This window comes from Ursus americanus, chromosome 15 (genome assembly GCF_024610735.1).
Source record: "Ursus americanus isolate L20-20 chromosome 15, mUrsAme1.1.p, whole genome shotgun sequence".
Lineage (NCBI taxonomy): Eukaryota > Metazoa > Chordata > Mammalia > Carnivora > Ursidae > Ursus > Ursus americanus.
This window is the reverse complement of record NC_142141.1, coordinates 4,750,187-4,769,240: the sequence shown is the minus strand read 5'-3', so window position 1 is coordinate 4,769,240 and position 19,054 is coordinate 4,750,187.

Below are 19,054 nucleotides of genomic sequence, written 5' to 3'. Positions count from 1 at the left end.
GAGTCACTCGGGAGAGATTATCTGAGGACTGTCAGAGGCAGGTGGTCTCAGATGGCCTGGGTTCGGGGGCTGGTTTGCTTTCTAAGGGGTTTATACCAAAGAAAAGAAAGGAAGAACACAAAGAGGCAAAATATAAGAGTTCCAAATTTGTCAGGCTTCTGCTGTCCCCCTGTGCTTTCACATCTGAAATGACGCCTCTGGTCCCTGTCCCGGTACATCGCTCGGGGACGTGCCTGTCCCCTAGCCAGCCCGAGGCCAAGCCTTGTCTCCATTCTTCACTGTCTCCCTCCTGTTCCTCTCAATCTCTCCTAGCTCCAGAACGGTCCCACCCCTTCCCTCATTTTCCCCTGGGAAGGAAACAGGCTTTTGGATTCACCCCGACCCAAACTGGCATCCCCGTTCCGCCATTCTTCTGTGTCTGAACTTCGAGTGGTCTGCTTCACTTCTGGAAGCTTTCATTTTCTCCTCTGTAAAATAAAGTGAATTATACCTGTTTCTCTAGGCAGTTGGGAGGAGGACATGAGAGAGTAGAGGTGAAAGTCCCAGCTTAGCGCCTGGCCCATGGCCAGGATTCGGCACAGTTCTCTTTACCATCTGCCCTTCCCCCATTCTAGGGCCAACGCGTGTGGTCTGGAGCCAGCTAGACGCTGAGCTGGTGGCCCCACCAGAGCCCTCCTGCAGGCTCCTCTCTACCCCAGGGCCTCTCCTTGTCCCAGCCAGCACACTTCTCATTACGGAGTCGGCCTGTAATTAGGCCGCTGCCCGGCTTTGGAGAACGTGCCTGTCAGCACCCCTGGCTCCCTTGCTTCTGTGGGGCTCCTTTCCTTGTTGACGAGACCTCATCTGTGTGCCAGGGGGTGTCCTTGGAAATGAGGCCGTGGCATTCTTCCTGCGGCCCTTCTGAACTCAAGGGCAGCTGACGCGAGTCCTGTGTGACATAGTGAAGAGTGGATCACGGAGGTGGCTCCTGTCATGCCGGGACCCAGGCTGTCCGTCCTGACGGGGAGGGGGGCAAGGAAGAGGGTAGTAGAAGAAAACTCTAAAAGGTCCTCCATCAAGCTGCCAGGCTCCCTCCTTGCAGATGCTGGAACAAATGAGGGTTCCTTGGGGTTCCTTGGCGTGACTGTCCTTATCCTGACATCTCAACCTCAGCCAGAGGAGTGCAGGGTACAAGAGGCAGCCAGACCTAGTCTCAACACTAACTCTGCCTCTAACCAGTTGTGTGACCTTTGGCAAGTGACTTCACTGTTCCAAGTCTCAAATTCTCCATCCATAAAATGGAGAAAATGATACTTCAGCAGTTCCTTGTGATGGATATAAATATGTGGGCGTACATCACTCTGAACAATAAATCGTAGCTATTATTATATTTTTGAGCTTGGTTTCATCCAGTTTCCTCCCAAAATAGGCCTTGCACGTGGCTGTTCCTGTACCCAGAAGACTAAGCTCCTACATGCCTTGCTTAGCAAACTCCTATTGATTTTCCAAGGCCCAACTCAGATGTTACCTCCTCTGTGAAGCCTTCCCTGATTCCAAGCAGTTAGTCTCTTTCCCCATTGTACTCCCACAGTCATTTGTTATGCTTTTGATACAATCCCAACACCTTGCATGGTACCCGTCATAACTGCCCTGCCCAACTATGCCCTGACCCCTTGGCTAAGCTGTGAGCTCGCGGAACACAGGGTCTTGATTTGTTCTTGTAATCGCAGAGCAGGTACTTAGTAATTGTTTAGTCAAGTGAATGAATGACTGCATGGAACAAAGAAATGATGGATGGATGATTATAGAAAAGAGAGCATTAGACATTAACAAAAGAAAAATACAGGGAGGTCAGAGAAAACCTTGACCTTTTAAACCGCATTTGGGTTTACTTAAGCCCAGGCCGGGCCAAGAGCTCAGGAATAGAAGGAGGCACGTACTCTGCCTAGAGAGAGACTACTGAGGATGGACCACAGCCAGAAATGAAAGAAGGCCGAATTCGAGAGCCATCTGCCCCGGGGACCTGCTGAGCGACATCACGCCAGTCTCTTAGCCTTTCTCTGCTCTAGCACCGAAGGCTTCATAAGGCCCCCCAGCCCTGTGGCTGGGAGAAGAAACACATGATCTGAAGAATGTCAGAGGCCCTGCTAAGGACGCCATTCCCCAGGTGAAGGACAGAGGGTGGGGACCAGGTCACGGCTGCTGTTCTCTGGTGAAGGCTGTGCTCCTTGACCAGTGACAGCAGGGACTGGTGACATGTGCTCAGCCCCACCCAGAATGAAGAGGCCTTTGACTATAGTCACAGCTGTCTGTGAGCTGGAATGTTTCCAAGAGGCCCCTGGTAGGGAGCTGACACTAGCTGCCGGAGTGAACTCTGAACCCTACCTTATGGATGTAGGCCGTGTAGGCCTGGGCCTGACCATGCCCCCAGCCTCATCGGAGCCCCATGCGTCCTGGTCCACGAGACCCCCAGGCATCTGCCTCACGGTTCCATTCTGTCCAGCTCTCGAGGCTTTGCTCTTCCTTGCCTCTCTGACTACACTGTAAATTCATCTCCTCAGAGGCCTTCCCTGCCACCCCATCTAAAGATGTCACCCCCACCACCCTTCAGCCACTCATTTTACCGTCTACACAGCATTCGTCCCCACCAAACTGCCTCATCCACTTCTTTGTTTATTGTCCGCCTCTCCTTTTAGACCCTCAGCCCTGTGAGGCCGTAACTGGGTTTCTGCTGCTCAAGGTTGTACCCCCGGGTCTTAGTACAGGGCCGGGCACAGCATGGGGCGTAGGGGTTAGGTGAATGAATGAATGGGCCAAACTCATTGGGTCTGAGTAGGCATGAAGGTTGTAGATCACAGGGAAGCTTCCCTCCTCTGGGCTCCACAGCCCCATGCAGAAAGACCCCCCTCCCATCCTAGCATTCAGCACACGGACTATAAGTGCAAAAGAGTAAATCATAAAATCTTTCTCCCATGTTGTCTTTCAAGCACCCCTTCTCCAGAAGGCAGCTAGTGCTATCAGTTTTTTGGGTATTCTTCCAGCGATGCTCTGTACATATATAAGTAACATGTATATTTTTCCCTTTGCCCATTTTCCCACTAATTGTTGCATACAGTATCAAGTGCCTTACTCTTGTCAGACAGAGATTTCGCATGACAGTCTGTAAAGAGTATCTTCACCTTTTTCATGACAGCATAGGATTCCACTGTATGGCTCTACCACAGAGATAGTCCCCAGCTGATGGACATATAGGTGGTTTTCAATTTATAAATAATCTTGCAATAATTTAGTTTGTATACATCATTTCAAAACTGAGGGAGCCTATTGGCAACATAAATTCATATGAATGAAACTGCTAGGTCAAAAGGTCACACTATTCTAACATGACCAGGCATGAAGCCCCAGGCCACCCCACCTGTCCTGTCTGAGCTCCTCCCTACTCCTGCCCAGTGATGCAGACCTGGATGACACTCCTGTGATTGGCTGTGCTCAGACATGTGGCCCCTGGTGTGGCTCAGTAGGCAGGAACCCCACCTCCCTCAGAGGATGGCAGGGTCCAGAGTGCTCTCCTCAAACTCTTGGCCAGACTGCTCTCGGGAAGGATTCTCCGGTGCCCCACCTCAGGGACACCTGTCTTCATGGCCTCTCTTTGCCCATCAGTCCAGTCTCTCTCTTACCCTCAACTCCAGCCCAGTGACTTCACCCCTGACTCCCAGAACAGAGGCAAACTCCACAGCAGGCTGAGGAAGTTGTGGTAGCTCGCCAAAGATGTCCGTGTCCTAGTTCGTGAAACTTGTGAATATGTTGCTTTACATGACAAACGGGACTTTACAGATGTGATGGAGTTAGGGATCTTGAGGTGGGGAGGTAATCCTGCATTCTCCACGTGGGCCTAATTAACTACAAGGGTCCTTAAAAGGCAGAAGAAGGAGAGTCAGAGAGAGACCAGTAGATGCTCTGCTGCTGGCTTTGAAGATGGAGGAAGGCGCCATGAGCCAAGGGATAGACGTCACTTCTAGAAATGAGAAAAGATGAAAGAAATATTCCCTAAAGCCTCCAGAAGGAACACAGCCTAGCCACTTACCTTGATTTTAGCCCAGTGAGACCTAGTCTGGACTTCTGACCTCCAGAACTGTAGGATAATACATTTGGGTTGATTTAAGCCACTATGTCCATGGTAATTTGTTACAGCCTCCATTGGACGCTAACACCACAGTCCCCGACCTACCCACGCAGTAGCCCGGTACTGCCCCTCCCCTGAGTCTCCAGCCTCCACCCCGCTCTCAGAAGAGCTGGCTTTAAGTCCCACGGGGTGCTCCTGGGCACCCGCAACTTTTCTTTGAGATTTGATTCTGTCCTCTTCAAAATGCAGCTCATTATCAAACTGGCCTCCCAGGCTGGCTGTGAGGGTTCAATGAAATGACACTTGTGACGTCTCTTAGCAACCGTGCCTGGCACAAAATTGGTGCTTGACGATATTTTTAGTCGTTGAAGATAATTCTGAATCTTTCACTTGTGCTGCTAGAATCCCCTCCTGCTCTGGTCCTGGTAAGGGCCCCAGCTCTCCCTGAGGGGCAGCTCTTCCCAGCAGTGCTTTGAACAGCAGGACCCTCAGGGAGCTCCACTCTGTCCTTCCCATAAGCCCTGGGGGCAAACAAGGGCCCGAGCACCGTGCTCACTGCCAGAAGGAAACTCAGCCTGGGTTCACCTCCTTTCACTGAGACTTCCCAGCTGTGTAATGTCGGGGGAGTTGCTTCACCCCTCTGAGGCTCAGTTCACTCATTTGTGGAATGCTCACAATGAGGCCGGGCCCAGGGTGTTGGTGTGAGGGTTCAGTGTGCTCTTGGCTTAGCGGGTAGCTGATGCTCAACAGCTGATCTCCCAAACTGAGGCGGGGCTTCCTTTTCACCAGGACCCAGACCAGGTTCAGCGGACCCTGGAGCCCCTACAAGAGGGAACACCTCTTTAAGAAACAGCGTCCATCTTGGACTTCATAGGCACTTGTAGCAAGGTTTCAGGACACAAGGTTAATATATGAAAGTCGATTGCTGGGGTGCCTGGGTGGCTCAGTCGGTTAAGCGTCTGCCTTCGACTCAAGTCATGATCCCAGGGTCCTGGGATTGAGCCCCCATCGGGCTCCCTGCTCTGAAGGGAGCCTGCTTCTCCCTCTCCCTCTGCCTGCCGCTCCCCCGGCTTGTACTCTCTCTGCCCCTCTCTCTCTCCCTAATAAATAAATAAATAAAATCTTTAAAAAAAATAAAAGTTCATTGCTTTCCTACATACTAAAAATAAACATGGAATTTGAAGTTAAAAACACAATTCCATTTACATTAGCACCCCTCGAGATGAAATACTTGGGTATAAATCTAACAAAATATGTATAAGATTTACATGAGGAAAACAACAGAGCTCTGATGAATGAAGTCAAAGAACTAAACATATGTCCATGGGTAGGAAGACTTGATATTGTCAGAATGTTAGTTCTGCAGATTCAATGCAACCGCAATCAGAATCCTAGAAAATTATCTTGTCAGTATTGACAAAATGATTTTAAAGTTTATACAAAGAGGCAAAAGACCCAGAATAACCAACATTGTATTGAAGGGGGAAAAAAGTTGGAGGATTGACACTACCTGACCTCAAGACTTATTTGAAAGCTAAAAAGAGCTACAGTCATCAAGACAGTGTTGTGTTGGCAAAAGAACAGACAAATAGATCAATGAAACAGAACAGAGAGGCCAGAAATAGACCCCCATAAATACAGTCAACTGATCTTTGACAAAAGACCAAAGACAATACGGTGGAGAAAAGATAGTTTTCAAAAAATGGTGCTAAAAACTGGACATCCACATGCAAAAAATATATATATATAGACACAGACCTTACACCTTTCACAAAAATCACTCAAAATGAATCACAGCCCTAAATATAAAACTCAAAGTTATAAAACTCGTAGAAGACAACAGAGGAGAAAATCTGCATGACCTCGGGTATGGTGATGACTTTTCAGATACGGTACCAAAAACAGGACCATGAAAGAAATCACGGCTAATCTGGACTTCATGAGAATTAAAAACTTCCGCTCTGCAAAAGACAGTATCAAGAGAATGAGAAGACCAGTCACAGACAGGGAGAAAGATTTGCAAAAGGCACATCTGATAAAAGATCATTATTCAAAATATACAAAGAACACTTAAAACTCAACAATAAGGAAACAAACAGCCTAATTAAACCGTGGGCCAGAGACTTTAACAGACACTCACCAAAGAAAAGATACATATTGCAAGTAAGCATTTGAAAAGATACTCCAACATCGTATGTCTTCATGGAAATGCAAATTAAAACAAGAATGAGGGGCTCCTGAGTGGCTCAGTCAGTTAAGTATCTGGCTCTTGATTTCGGCTCAGATCATGATCTCAGGGTTGTGAGACCGAGCCCCGAATCGGGCTCTGCACTGGGTGTGGAACCTGCTTAAGATTCTCTCTCCCTCTGAACACCACCCCTCTAAAAAAAACAAAACAAAAAAAAGAATGAGATATCACTACACATCTGTTAGAATGGCCAAAATCCAGAACACTGACACCCCCGAATGTTGACAAGGTTGAGGAGAGCAGCAGGAACTCCTGTTCACTGCTGGTGGGAAGGCAGACTGGTACTACTGCCACTTTGGTCCACAGTTTGGTGGTTTCTTATAAAACTAAATATATTCTTGCCATAGGATCCAGCAGTCGAGCTCCTTGATATTTATGCAGAGGAGTTGAAAACTTATGTCTACACAAAAACCTACACAAAGATGTTTACTGCAGCTTTATTCATAATTGTCAAAACTTGGAAGCAACCAAGATGTCCTCCGGTAGGTGAACGAATACATAAACTGTAGCATATGCCGACAACGGAACATGATTCAGCCCTAAAGAGAAATGAGCTATCAAGCCATGAGAAGACATGGAGGGACCTAAATGCATACTCCTAAGTGAAGGACACCGGTCTGGAAAGGTCTGGAAAGGTCTGGAAAGGCTATATACTATATAATTCTCTGCTCTCAATCCCTTCTCCTTCATGGTGCCTGTGCCAACCAGCTTCCCGAAAAGTCGCTTGCACCCAGCCTGGGTAACTTTCAAGGGCAGTGACCACCTCGGCCTTCAGCAGTCTCCAAGCACTCTTGGTAAGGGAGCAAGACGGATGGCACAAATGTTAAATCTCTCCCGGATGAGATCAGCTCCTTAGGATGGAGGGAACAGTTAATCTCCTCCTTGCTCTGACAGGAGGGTTGTCAGATTTAGCAAATAAAAATATGGGGCACATAATTAAATTTGAACTTCAGATAAACAACATATAATTGGTTAGTATAAGGATGGCACATTTTGCGTGGGGCATTTACTCGGGTGTCCTGTATTCTCTGTGGCCGCCCGGTCTAACAGGGACTCAGCAAGGTCAGGATTAGTGCCACGGGAAACAAAATTGATTCTAGTGGTGGAGCTCCTGACCCTTCTTTCCGAGGCAAGGATGTGGCTATTCAAATTCAGGGTGGTTTTCAGAAGTGTCCCTGATCTGGAAGTGGCCGGACAGTACCCTGTGACAGAAGGGAATATGGGGCAGCTGCCCCCCCAAGCAGGTCGGTGGCTCCGAGTCAGACTGCCCTGTCTCTGAATAATAGACCTGAATTTGTGAGAATCTCACCTCTCCTCTGTGACTCCCTTTTTCCACCTGTAAAATGACAGTTCCGATGTCCTTGGGCAGTGTGAGCGTTAAATATGAACACATAGGTGTAAAATGTATGCCTAGAAATCAGTAGTGATTTTTCCTAAGTTAGCTTTTTATTGTCAGCCATTTAGAAAAAAAGACATTTTCCCCAACTGTTGGCACTGCTCTGCTGAAACTGGCAGCCAGAGAATGTCAAGTGCACATACGTGGTCGCTGACTGGGCACTCCTCCGTGTGGAACCCTTTGTGCTGCGTTGAACATGCCTCCCGTCTTTGTTCCTGCAGTAGGTGCTGGCAGGTGGCCCGCCGGACTGTTTTTCCAGGGAGCCACGGTGGAGCCCCACCCTCGCCTGGCCTCTGACAGCTGCGGGCTCTGTGGCCCCAGAGCGTAAGCGGCTGGCGCCCATCTCCCGCCCGCCCAGGCTGGCCAGTCCTGCCCTCAGACACACCAGGCATGTCCCCGAGGCTGCTTCCACCTGCCCCTGCAGAGTGTCCACGGCTTACTGAGACGCGGGTGGCCCTAGACAGGGTATGGTGCGTCTCCAGGGAGCCCAGCAGCCACCTGCTCGGACATCAGCACACCCATTTCTGCAGAGGTGGAAACCGAAACGCAGGGAAAGAACAGCTACTCCGTGCTGGCATCGTCTTCAAGTTTAGGGCAGGCAGGGGTCGTTGTTGTTACCCCATGAATGTAATGCATTCAAGCCTTAGAGAAGTATAATGGTATGAAAACTAAGTCTCCTTCCTCACATTCCAGAGCCCTTCTTTCTCTCCACAGTAGGCTTCTCTCAGCCTCAGCACTATGGACATCTGGGACCAGATGGTTCTTTGCTGGGGAGAGCTCTCCTGTGCGTTGTAGGATGTCAGGCAGCCGCCTTGGCCTCTGTGCCCTAGACGCCGGTGCCACTCCCCCACCTTCCCAGTTGTGACAACCAGAAATGTCTCCAGGTTTTGGCAGGTTTCCCTGCGGGCAGAATCACCCCTGTCAAGAACCACCACTGTAATCACTGTTAATAGTTTCTTGTAAATCTTTTTAGACTATTTCTAAGCACATGCGTATGCCTTTTTTTTTTTAAACAAAAATGGAGGAACGTATACAGCTCTTCTACCACTTGCTTTTCTACTCTATATTGTGTCCATCTTTCTGCACACACACAAACTTGTGTTCCGCCTTCCAGCAGCTGCATGCTATTTCTTTGTGGGTCCTGCCACCATCGATAGGACCAGTTCCCTGACAATGGGCATTTGAGTTCTTTCCAGTGTTTTGCGGTTTGAAGTGATGCTTCAATCAGCATCCTCTCACATAAATCTTGATAGGTCCGTGGGATAAACTCCTGAAAGTGGAATTGCTGAGCCAGAGGTAAGGGCATTTGAAATTTGATCTGCCACACTGTTATCCAAAATCGTTCGTACCAAATATACCCCACTGCCACTAATATCTTGATTTAAAGTACCAAATATTGAATGAGCACTTACTGTATTTCATGTGCCGTGCTAAGCAATTTACAGGGGCTATCTTGTTTACTTCTATATGATTCTATTTGGTAAATACTGTTACTATTTCCATGTTACAGATTAAAGAACGATTAGAGAGATTTAAAATGTTTTCTGTCGCACTGGAACCCCCACCCAGAGCTGTCTCACACTAAAACCTGTCTCTTAGTTTTGGTAACCATCTTGGGAGGTGGGTCCGACTATTCTCATTTTCTAATGAGACTACTGAGACCCAGAGTCAGTAAAGTCACTTGCTCAGGGCCACAGAATCCCATCACAAATCTGAGCTTGCCTCCAGAATCTATGCTCTTCCATTGGGGTTCCAGTGGTCCCTTTTCCAGAAAGCTCTCTGGGATTACTCCTGGGATCTTAGCATCTGACCTCCAGCAGCAGCACCTTGGGAGTCCTGGAAATCTGCAGCAGGCACTCTACCCCAGAGTGAGGCGGTGTGTGGGTGTATGGGGCCTCACTGGCATTGGCGTCATACAGAGCTCCGTGAGGATCCCCCTCTGCCCTCTCCCCACTGCGAGTGAACTTGGGCAAGAGACCTCCCTACTCAGGGCCTTACTCACTCATCATGGTGACTCTTGTTATTGCTGTCATTAAAAGTACTCATGATAACAGCAGTTACCACTTATGGCGTATCTTCTCTGTAGCACATTTTGCAGTGGACAGTGTCTTCGTTTGGGTCCCCGAGAAGCAGGGGGGATCCCCAAGACAAGGAGTTGGGACAAGTATTTATTTGAGAGGCTGCCCCAGGAGGCTTGGTGAGGGAGTGAGGAAGTGACACAGGGAAGGGAGGGAAACCACGGGATGGGGCAAGCTGAGCAGGCTCGGGCTCCGTCCCGCTGGGGACCTCTGAGAAATCATGTGCCTCACACTCTTCAGTGTCACACGGAGGGAACCCCCCACTCCTGTCCCTCCCTGGTTGGAAGTTGCTCGTGCTTTCTTGACCGCAAGGCGTTCCTGCAGCCTCAGGTGAGCAGGGGAACCATCTGCAGGTGACCGAAGGCACAGCGTCCCTGCAGGCGGCTGGCAGGAGCTTTAGAACGAGCACTTAATTACCACTGACCTTGTGTTCTTGCTGCTCGCTCTGTAACCCTTTCTGTGGGTCTCTGCCTTATTGCTTCGTCTAGGCTTTTTACATCCCGTGCTGGGTATGGAGAAAACCTCCATAAACTGAGGCTGACCAGTTGCTTCCTTCAGTCAGCAAGGACGTACTGGGCACCTGCTATGTGCTAGGTGTTTGTTTTGTTTTGTTTTAATTAGTAGACTATTTCTTGAGCAGTGTTAGGTTTACAGAAAAATGAGTGGAAAGTGTCAGAGAGTCCCCATACCCCCCCATGCCCGCCGCCTGCCGTTTCTCCTATTATTAAGAGGAGAATAGGCATTTGCTACAATTGATGAGCTAACATTATTATATTATTATTAACTAAACTTCATAGTTCATCCACTTTTCTGTGTTGTAAGTCTATGTGTTTGAACAAACGCTAGTGGCACGTCTCCACCATTACAGCGTCATGCAGAATGGTTTCACGCCCTCGAAATCCCTCGTGCTGCACCTGCTGTCCCTCCCGCCCGTCCCCCATCGCCTGGCCTAAGTGCTGGCGCCCCGATCCAGCGGGGACAAACTGAAGTTTCTGTCTTCACGGACCTGACATTCTAGTGGGAGAGATGAACAGTAAACAAGCAAATCACATGTGAGTTCAGGTGGTAAGAGCGTATTTGGGGGGGAATGGGGCTGCTTCTTTAGACAGGGTCGTCAGCAAAGGCCTCTTTGAGGAGGTGGCCCTGGACCAGGCCCTGCCTGCCTGTGAACGGCCACAGAGGCTGCTGGGAGCCCTGAGCCCAGAAGCCTCTGTCCCTGAGAGGCCGGCCAGAGCGTGACGCCCCGAAAGGCACCCTGACCCCTCACAGCATGGGGAAGGGCTATGGGCTGAATAATATTCCGCCTAAATGCACGTGTGGAAGTCCTAACCCCTAGTACTTCAGGATGGGGCTGGATTTGGAGAAAGCTTGCTCAGTTAAAATGAGGCCATATTGGGCGGTCCTCATCCAATATGCCTGACATCCTTACAAAGAGAGGAAATAAGCACACAGACACGCACAGAGAGGACGCGGAGACGAGATGGCTGTCCACAAGCCAAGGAGAGAGGCCTCAGAGGAAACCAATCCCGCCAACACTTTGGTCTTGGACTCATAGTCTCCAGAACTGTGAGGAGCTAAGTGTCTGGTGTTCGGGCCACCCAGTCTGTGGTACTTGGTTGCGGTAGCCCTGGGAACTAATGCAGGGGCTGAGAAACCTGCCCCTCCACTCCCTGGCTCTCCCATCCCGCTCAGAGCTCAGGGGTGTTAGTGAGGGCAGTCTGCTATGACCCAAATAACTTGGGTACAAAAGTCTGCATTGTAGTGGCCTTCCTATCCTTCTGGGGGTAGCAGAGCTGTCCTCTCTGTTCTAGTCAGTCAGTGGCTGCTGGTTGTGGTGGCCACTTACCGAGGACCCACCAGGCACCAGGCATGCCCAGAACAGCACTGTGATTAAGAGCACAGAAATCTGGAGTCTGACAGACAGACGGGGGTCAAGGTCCCCCTTTTCCTTCCATTTCCTTCCTTCCTTCCTTCCTTCCAGCTGCGTGACCTTGAGGGAGTGATTTCACCTCCACAGGCTTCAGTTTCCATATGTGTCAAATGAGGGGAAACGATGGCTCCCGCCTGCTGTGGCTGTTGGGCCCAAATGAGCGAATGTTTGGGAAGCGCTCGGCACCATGCCTGCCACACAGATGAGGTGAGCAGCTCTTCTGTTCCAGGTAGTAGCCATCTTTCAGCAAGTCTGGGATGGAGGAGTGATTCTCATTTCATGGCAAGGAAACTGACCTGAGGGCACGTGACGCTGATCAGCTCGTCCGTCTACAACCTCGAAGACAGGGCCAAGCAGGGGCCAAAAATCCTTTGGGGGAACCGACATCACTGGGGTCGAAGCTGTGGACCCTGGCCTTGTAAATAAGCCTTAAAAATCCTAATCCTACTGCCTCTCCGTCACTAGCCCCTCGAGTCAGCAGTATTGGCCTTGGAAGAGCTCAACAACAGACTTCCTGTGACATTTCCAGCTCTTTTTCTACTTCCATTTTAAGTTACCTTGGTCCGTTCCTCTGGAAAAGGAAGTTTAGAATTCGGTGATTTTCAAGGCTCCTCCCAGCAGCAGAACCATCCTGGGCCTTCAAATGCCACTGGAGGATGCCATCCCATGGCCCATGGTGACGGTCACACTTGATGAAAGCTAGTCTTGACTGGGCATCTCCTGGGTTGGGCACTTTTCAAATGTCATCTCCTTTTACAGCTGACAAAGGGCCTTTTGAGTGGGCAGTATTGTCCCTATTTTATAGATGAGAAGACTGAGGTCCAGGGATGTGCCGTGACGTGTTCAGGGTCTCTGGGCCCACGCAGGGCAGAGCTGGAATTTGAACTCAGGTCTGTGTGGGTTCAATGCCTATCCGTCTGGCACCCCTCCCTTGCCCCCCGCAGTCACACACCTCATGGCTTGCGTTTTGGGTGTTTTGTTTTATTTTTAAGTAAAACATTGTTTTGTCTGGGCTACAATTCAATTCAGGTTTATGGACAAAATAACATTCATAACGACACAGGTGACCTTCCTGTTTTAGCCTCAAGCTCAGTGCCTGGGGCATGATTTTTTTACCAACCCCACTCTTCCTTTCCTCTTCCTTATGAGGGGAAGGCCCCTGTGCCGTGAGTGTTTGCTTTAATGCCCACAAAAAGAACCTGGAGGCAGGTACACTTCTCCAGCTGTCCTTTGAAATGGGGGAGTGAAGAACAAAGATATTATTGAGTCTGGGGGCTGAAATTTAAGGGCAAGCTGAAATCTCGGAGAGGTTACCTGTGCTGATTTCCTCTAGACCTTAAAAAACCTGTCAGAAAGATGCTAATTGTCAAGCTTCCCAGAGCTCAGAGGAGCTTTCCAGAATGCGCTGCAAGAGAGGAGGACAAAGGCAAAATAGACAAGGTGGCCTGGACCCAATTATCTTTGTTCTGCATGTGACTTCAAATCGGGGGTTGAGGCAGCCTGGCCTGATGGGAGCAGATACATGGGAGAACACTTTGTACACTAGATTGTGCGACGAGGAAGAGACCAGAAGGCCTGGATTCAGGCTCAGCTAGCTGCCAGCTACCTGTGTGACCTGAGGAAGCTGCTTCCTCAGGGTCCCAAAGTCTCAGTCATGAAGAAATGGTTGAACACTAGACTCTCTCATTGTTCCACTGGGGTCTGACGGAGATGACCTTGGCCAATACCACACGTCCTTCTGTTTCCTGGGAACTCACCCTGAACAGCAGCAGTGATAATAAATGTTTGTTGGGCACTTGGTGTGGGCCAAGCACTGTGCAAATTGTTTTGCAGGGCTTGTCTCACTTGCGTCCCACCCTAAACGCGAGACCTGGGTACTTTTTTGTACCCTCACACTAAAGATAAGGAAAGTGTGTCTCAGAGAGGCTAAGTGATTTGCTTACATCCCAGAGCTGGCAAGTGGCCGATTTGGGTCAAACCAGGCACTTCCTTTCAAGGGAAGTTTCAAGGAGAAACAATAGTCCCTCACGCTGGGGTCTCCAGCAAGCCGAATCCTGACCTCCCTCAACCAGCTTAGGCGGGCATCGCTGGAGTGTAGCCCGATCTGCTTAGAGAAGCCCCAGTTAGTGCCGGTCACTCAATCAGAAACCCGAGCTGTTGGTGAGCAGCAGCCCCCACTCCTCCTCCTCCTCATCCCTTGGTCCCTTTGGCTGATCCAGCACCTGCGTCAGGTTGGCACGGCAGAAGTTTCAGGTGGGAGGAATGCCCAGGTGCGGAGTCCGTTTCATTCTTACATGTACATTACTTGCAAGCTCAAACCACAGCCTGCCTGAAAATCCCAGGCCCCGAAGCTGACCTGGTCAAATATTCATGGACACCAATGGGTTGTCATCGTCATGAGTCCCACGATCTGCGTTCATTGCTTTGGCACTGTTTTGTGAGCATTACTTCCCCCCTCGGCTCTGTGCTGCATTTTCAACACCCTCCAAGAAAATCCAGCTTAGAGCAACTTACACCTCTGTGGCTTATCAACATCGTGCTCAGGCCTCAACTTGGGAGACGGAAGATGGCTGAAAAATAATTTATCAGGCATTGATAACAGGGATGGAACGACTAAAATCTTTGTAGATGTGCAGGGTATGGTAGAAAGAACCTTCTAATCAGAGACCTGGCTTTGAGTCCCAAAGCTGCCCTTTGCAACAACATAATAACAGCTTACAGTTAGTCAGGGTTTATCACATGCCAGAGAACTCACACGACAAATCTATGAGCTAGATGCTATTACTGCCACCTCCATTTTTCAGATAAGGAAACTGAGGCACCGAGAAGTAACTTGCCCAAGCTCTCATAATTGCAAAAGGCAGTTTGCTAAGCTCAGTTTCCCTTAATTATCATCCCCAAAATAAGAGATGATAATTCCCAATTTTCATCAGTACTTGGGAAGATTAGATTCTGTAAGGGAGGAGTGCTTAGCACATAGAATATTCACCTTCATTCCTCCCTCCTTCTTTCTTTCTAATATTGATCGAAGACTGCCATTTGTCAAGTCTGGTGCTAGGTCCTGCAGGGATAGCTTAACAGGCAGAGTGTCCTCACCCTTTCTCTCTCCCTGAAGCCTGCCAGGTTACAGGGCGGGGGTGGTGGCAAAAATAATGACCCTTGAATTGTCTCATTCTCCCGGGGTGCCAAGGGACGATTATTATTTCTCCTCATACGGCTTCTGCCTCCTCCCTGATTCTGGAGGGAGCAGTGATTCTTATTGGCAGGCAGAATCAGAGAATCTTTGTCATCTGTTACCCCTTCCTTAGCATGTTGTGTGCTTAAAACTCTGGCCCAGGCAGAGGCCCGGAGAAGTAGAAATATTTGCCCAAGGTCACACAGGGAGTAAGCAGCTAAGTGAGGATTTGAATAAGGTGTGTCTGACCCAAACCCCACGGTAAGGCAGTGCATTCCAAACTCAGGCAACTGGGCTGGGTTCAAAGTCCCTACTCTGAGCCCAAATCTCCAGCCTGCCATTTGCATCCAACAGTCTCCAGTGTTGGATCCAACATTGCGTACAACACTCCCAAAATAGCAGTCACTCTTTTCAACACCACTCTGGGAAATGTTTGGCATCATGACTCTCTCCTCCCTCAAGATCCCCTATTTCTTCAACCTTCTTGTTAGGAAGGATGGTGAGTTGTCTTCCCCTTCCTGTGGCTCTTACTGGAATGTGCTACCCTTTATCAAAGTCCCCTTTTAAGCAAGATGCCTGAAGTCAAACGGGCCACTGTAGAGGAGGGCTGAAGTGCAGGGAGGAGCCTTCCCACCTTCCATACGGAGGGCTCGCTCTGTCAGCCTTCCCGTTGGGCACGCCCAGCTCAACATGATCTTGAGTCAGCTAGAATCCCCCGGTGACAGGCACACCTGCTGCTACTCAGGCAAAGTTGTGCAGGCACCAGTGTGCACTGAGCACCTCCTGGATTCCAGGCTCAGTTCACATATGGCTGTGCTTTAAACCTTCACCACACTTCTCCAAGGCAGGTCTTATTAGCCCCATTTTGCAGATGAGGCAACTGAGGCTCAGAGAGGGACTATACCTAGAAGCACAGAACTAAGTAAAATCCCCTATCTCGTGCCCACGTGATCAAGTTTTGAGCCCCAGTGGGCAAGACCTATGACTACCCCTGTGAACATCATGTGATTGGATTCAGTCTCTCACACATGCCATTCGCCGTATTTTTGGGTTCCAAATGTTTCAGGACCCAGGGTTGGGCTATGACCCCTACCTCTGTAATTCCCCTGAATTCAATGATCATGACATTCATGAGTGTCATGAATGGGACACTGTTGAGTTCAGAGTCCTGAAGTCTCCCCTGGAGACCTACCCCCCTCCAGCCTCTACCATCTCACTGACCGCCATTCTCTGAGACTTAACCCAAGGACAGTAAAGAATTCAGCAAACATGCTCTCATTCCCCCTCAAACTTCTACAGCTCGTCCAAACGAACATTGTGTGAGACCGCAATGGCGGACATTGGTTGTTTTTAACTTGCATCTATTTCTCTTTGGATATTAGCGTATTTATTTTCCTTTGAGGAATAGAGTAGATTGGAATACCGCTTCTAATTCTTCATTCCCACATGACAGGATTATGCATCAGAACCATTAACCTCTTGGATTTGCAGTGCTTCTCAGCAGACTGGCTGGAGATGGTCTCCTTATGGCGCTATTGTTGAACTTGGTCAAGAGACTTGCGCTGACAGGGGGGATGTGGGTGGGCATGAGGTGAGCAGGGGCTCGAAATGTGCTTGCGTGGTTCAGTCTTGTGTACTCCTGTTGTTGACGATGAAAAAAGCACGGCTCCTGATCCACAAGGGGTGAGGAGCACATGGCGCAGACCCAGCTCGACCTGCAGCCTGGAGCCAAGCCCAGGCAGCCCCAGCAGGAGCATGATTTATCCTCAGATTCATGAGCAAGAAAAAAATGCTTGTTACTGTCAGCCACTGGGTTTGGTGGTTGTTACACAGAATTAGTGCAGTAATTGCCAATTTCTACACAGAAGCATCCCCTTCCCCTCGCCATTGTTTGATGGGGCTTGGCACCACCCAAGGAGGAAACCATGACCCAGGTGCAGTCAGCAGGTGAACCTGTGCTGGTGGCTGTCCATTTGCCAACCCCCCACCATCCACTCTCTGCCCAACTCCTGTGTGCTCCAAGCCCAGGGCCCCTTCCTCATTTGTGGTCCCTCCTGGATTGGTAACACTATTACCTTTCCTTGCTCGTCAGGCCAACAGGAGGTTAGAGACTCTCCCTGAGCCAGTACCAGCTGCCTCAGTGCCCCTGTCGCCTCCCTAACTCACTCCACATCCCCATGAACAGACCTTGGGTCCCCCCTGCGTGTACCCTCTACTTCCAGCTGGGATTTGGCCTGGTCCAGTGCCATGCTCCTGGATGCTCTTGGGCAAGTTACTTAAATGTTATTTTTTTCCCCAATTGACAAAATAGGGATTATACTGTTGTGAGAGAGAAATCAGATCATGCACTGTCAGTGCCTCGCCTTGCACTTAACCTGTGGGGGTTGAGAGACAGGTTAATTCTCCCAGCCCAGCTTGCTGGGGACAGCATCTAATGTAGTTCCAGGCACACACTAAAGCATTAATAAATATTTGTAGTTTGAAAATCCCTATGGTAGATTTTTTTTCCTTTGACCTTTTGCTTATTTTCTCTCTTGAAATAGCAGAATAAGGCCCCTAGTGCCATGGTGACCGTCTCTATAGAAATCATAGCTTGTTCGGAGCACACCTACGGATGCCAGTGGGAGGCTGGCATAGATTTGGACCAATAGAGAGAAGGCATGCTTAGCCTTGTCCTGGTTACAAAGAACATTTTTTTTTCTTTCAAATGGACCTTCCTGTCCCCAATTCAGCATCACCTAGCTCTCTCCTAATGTGGGTTAATTTTCCACCAGCTCCTAGAAAGAGTATATTTCCAGTCTCTCCTGGGACAGACAGAGGAGTTTCAAACAGGGTAAAGCAAGTTTTGGTGGAGAATATTCGGAGTCAGGCTGCTCTGATGGCATTTGTGCCAGGGAGTGGGGGGAGGGGTGGGGCTGTGTTTGCTTGGAACAGGTAATCCTTTTGGGCACTGTAATCTGAGGTTAGAAACAGGCTTGGGTTGCAACCAGAAATCCCTGCTGTTCTGGCCTTTGCTTTGTCAGTCTTGCTGGACAGGTTGGGAACGTATTGGTTGAGGAATGAGGGTCCTTTACTGAAACCAAGGAGGGCCTCTGTCCCTTTAAGAGGGTCCTTAAAGAGGGACAGTCAGAGAATCACAGAGATGAAGGCCAGATGGCCAGTAAACAGGATGGCGGTGAGTTAGGGAGATGACCAGCTGGGCTGTCTGCTTTGGTCACCTTGCAGTGGAGAAGACTTCTGTCAGTGGCTGCAGTTGGGGATTTGGTGAAGGCCGAGCACCCCTATCCAGGGCCCTCCAAATGGTCCAACTGGCCCCACCTCCTCAGAGTTCTAGACCCGGGAGGCAGTGGGGAAGCAACAGAAGTATGGGCTGTGAGGCCAGATAGGTCCGGATTCAAAGCCTAGTTGTGTTTCCCAGACAGTGATGTACTCTGTCTGGACTTCCATTTCCTCATCTGTAAAATGGGATGAATATCCCATCAAACAGGAGCTCTGTGACGTTAAGTACAGATAATATGAGTTGAGTGCAGTGCATGGGGGAAAGGAGGTGCTCAGGGAATCTTAGTTCCCCCTCTCCTCTGGAGAGCATACTAATAACTTTTTAATAAGAAGGCCATAAGGGAAAATCTCCGAGAGTCTGGAGTCTTGGCAATTTTAAAATGAAATCCCCAAATCCTGCTTATTAAATATCTTACTGAGAATGTGGGTATATCACTTAGGACTAGTATCAGCTACCTGTAACAGAAAACCCAGATAATAGTGGCTTAAAGAAAATAAGGATTTCTTTTGTATAAAAGCAGTTCTGATGCAAATAGTCAAGGGCTGACTCCCCTGTCATCCCCTCCAAGGAACCAAGTCTCCTTCTATCTGTGCTCTTATCCTTAGAATGTAGTTTCCATCATCGAGGTCATTGGGTGGCTGTAGAATGTTGCTGCAGCTCCAGCCATTATGCCTACATTCCAGGTATGGAAAGGAAAGGAGAAGTGCAAGAGTGTGTACCTCTTAGATGAGTCTGCACTTAAAACAAAACAAAACAAAATGACAAGAACGTCCACCTGATGACTTTTAGCTTATTGGCCACCCCCTAAAGCAAGGGAGGCTGGGAAATGTATTGGGCGGGGAGAC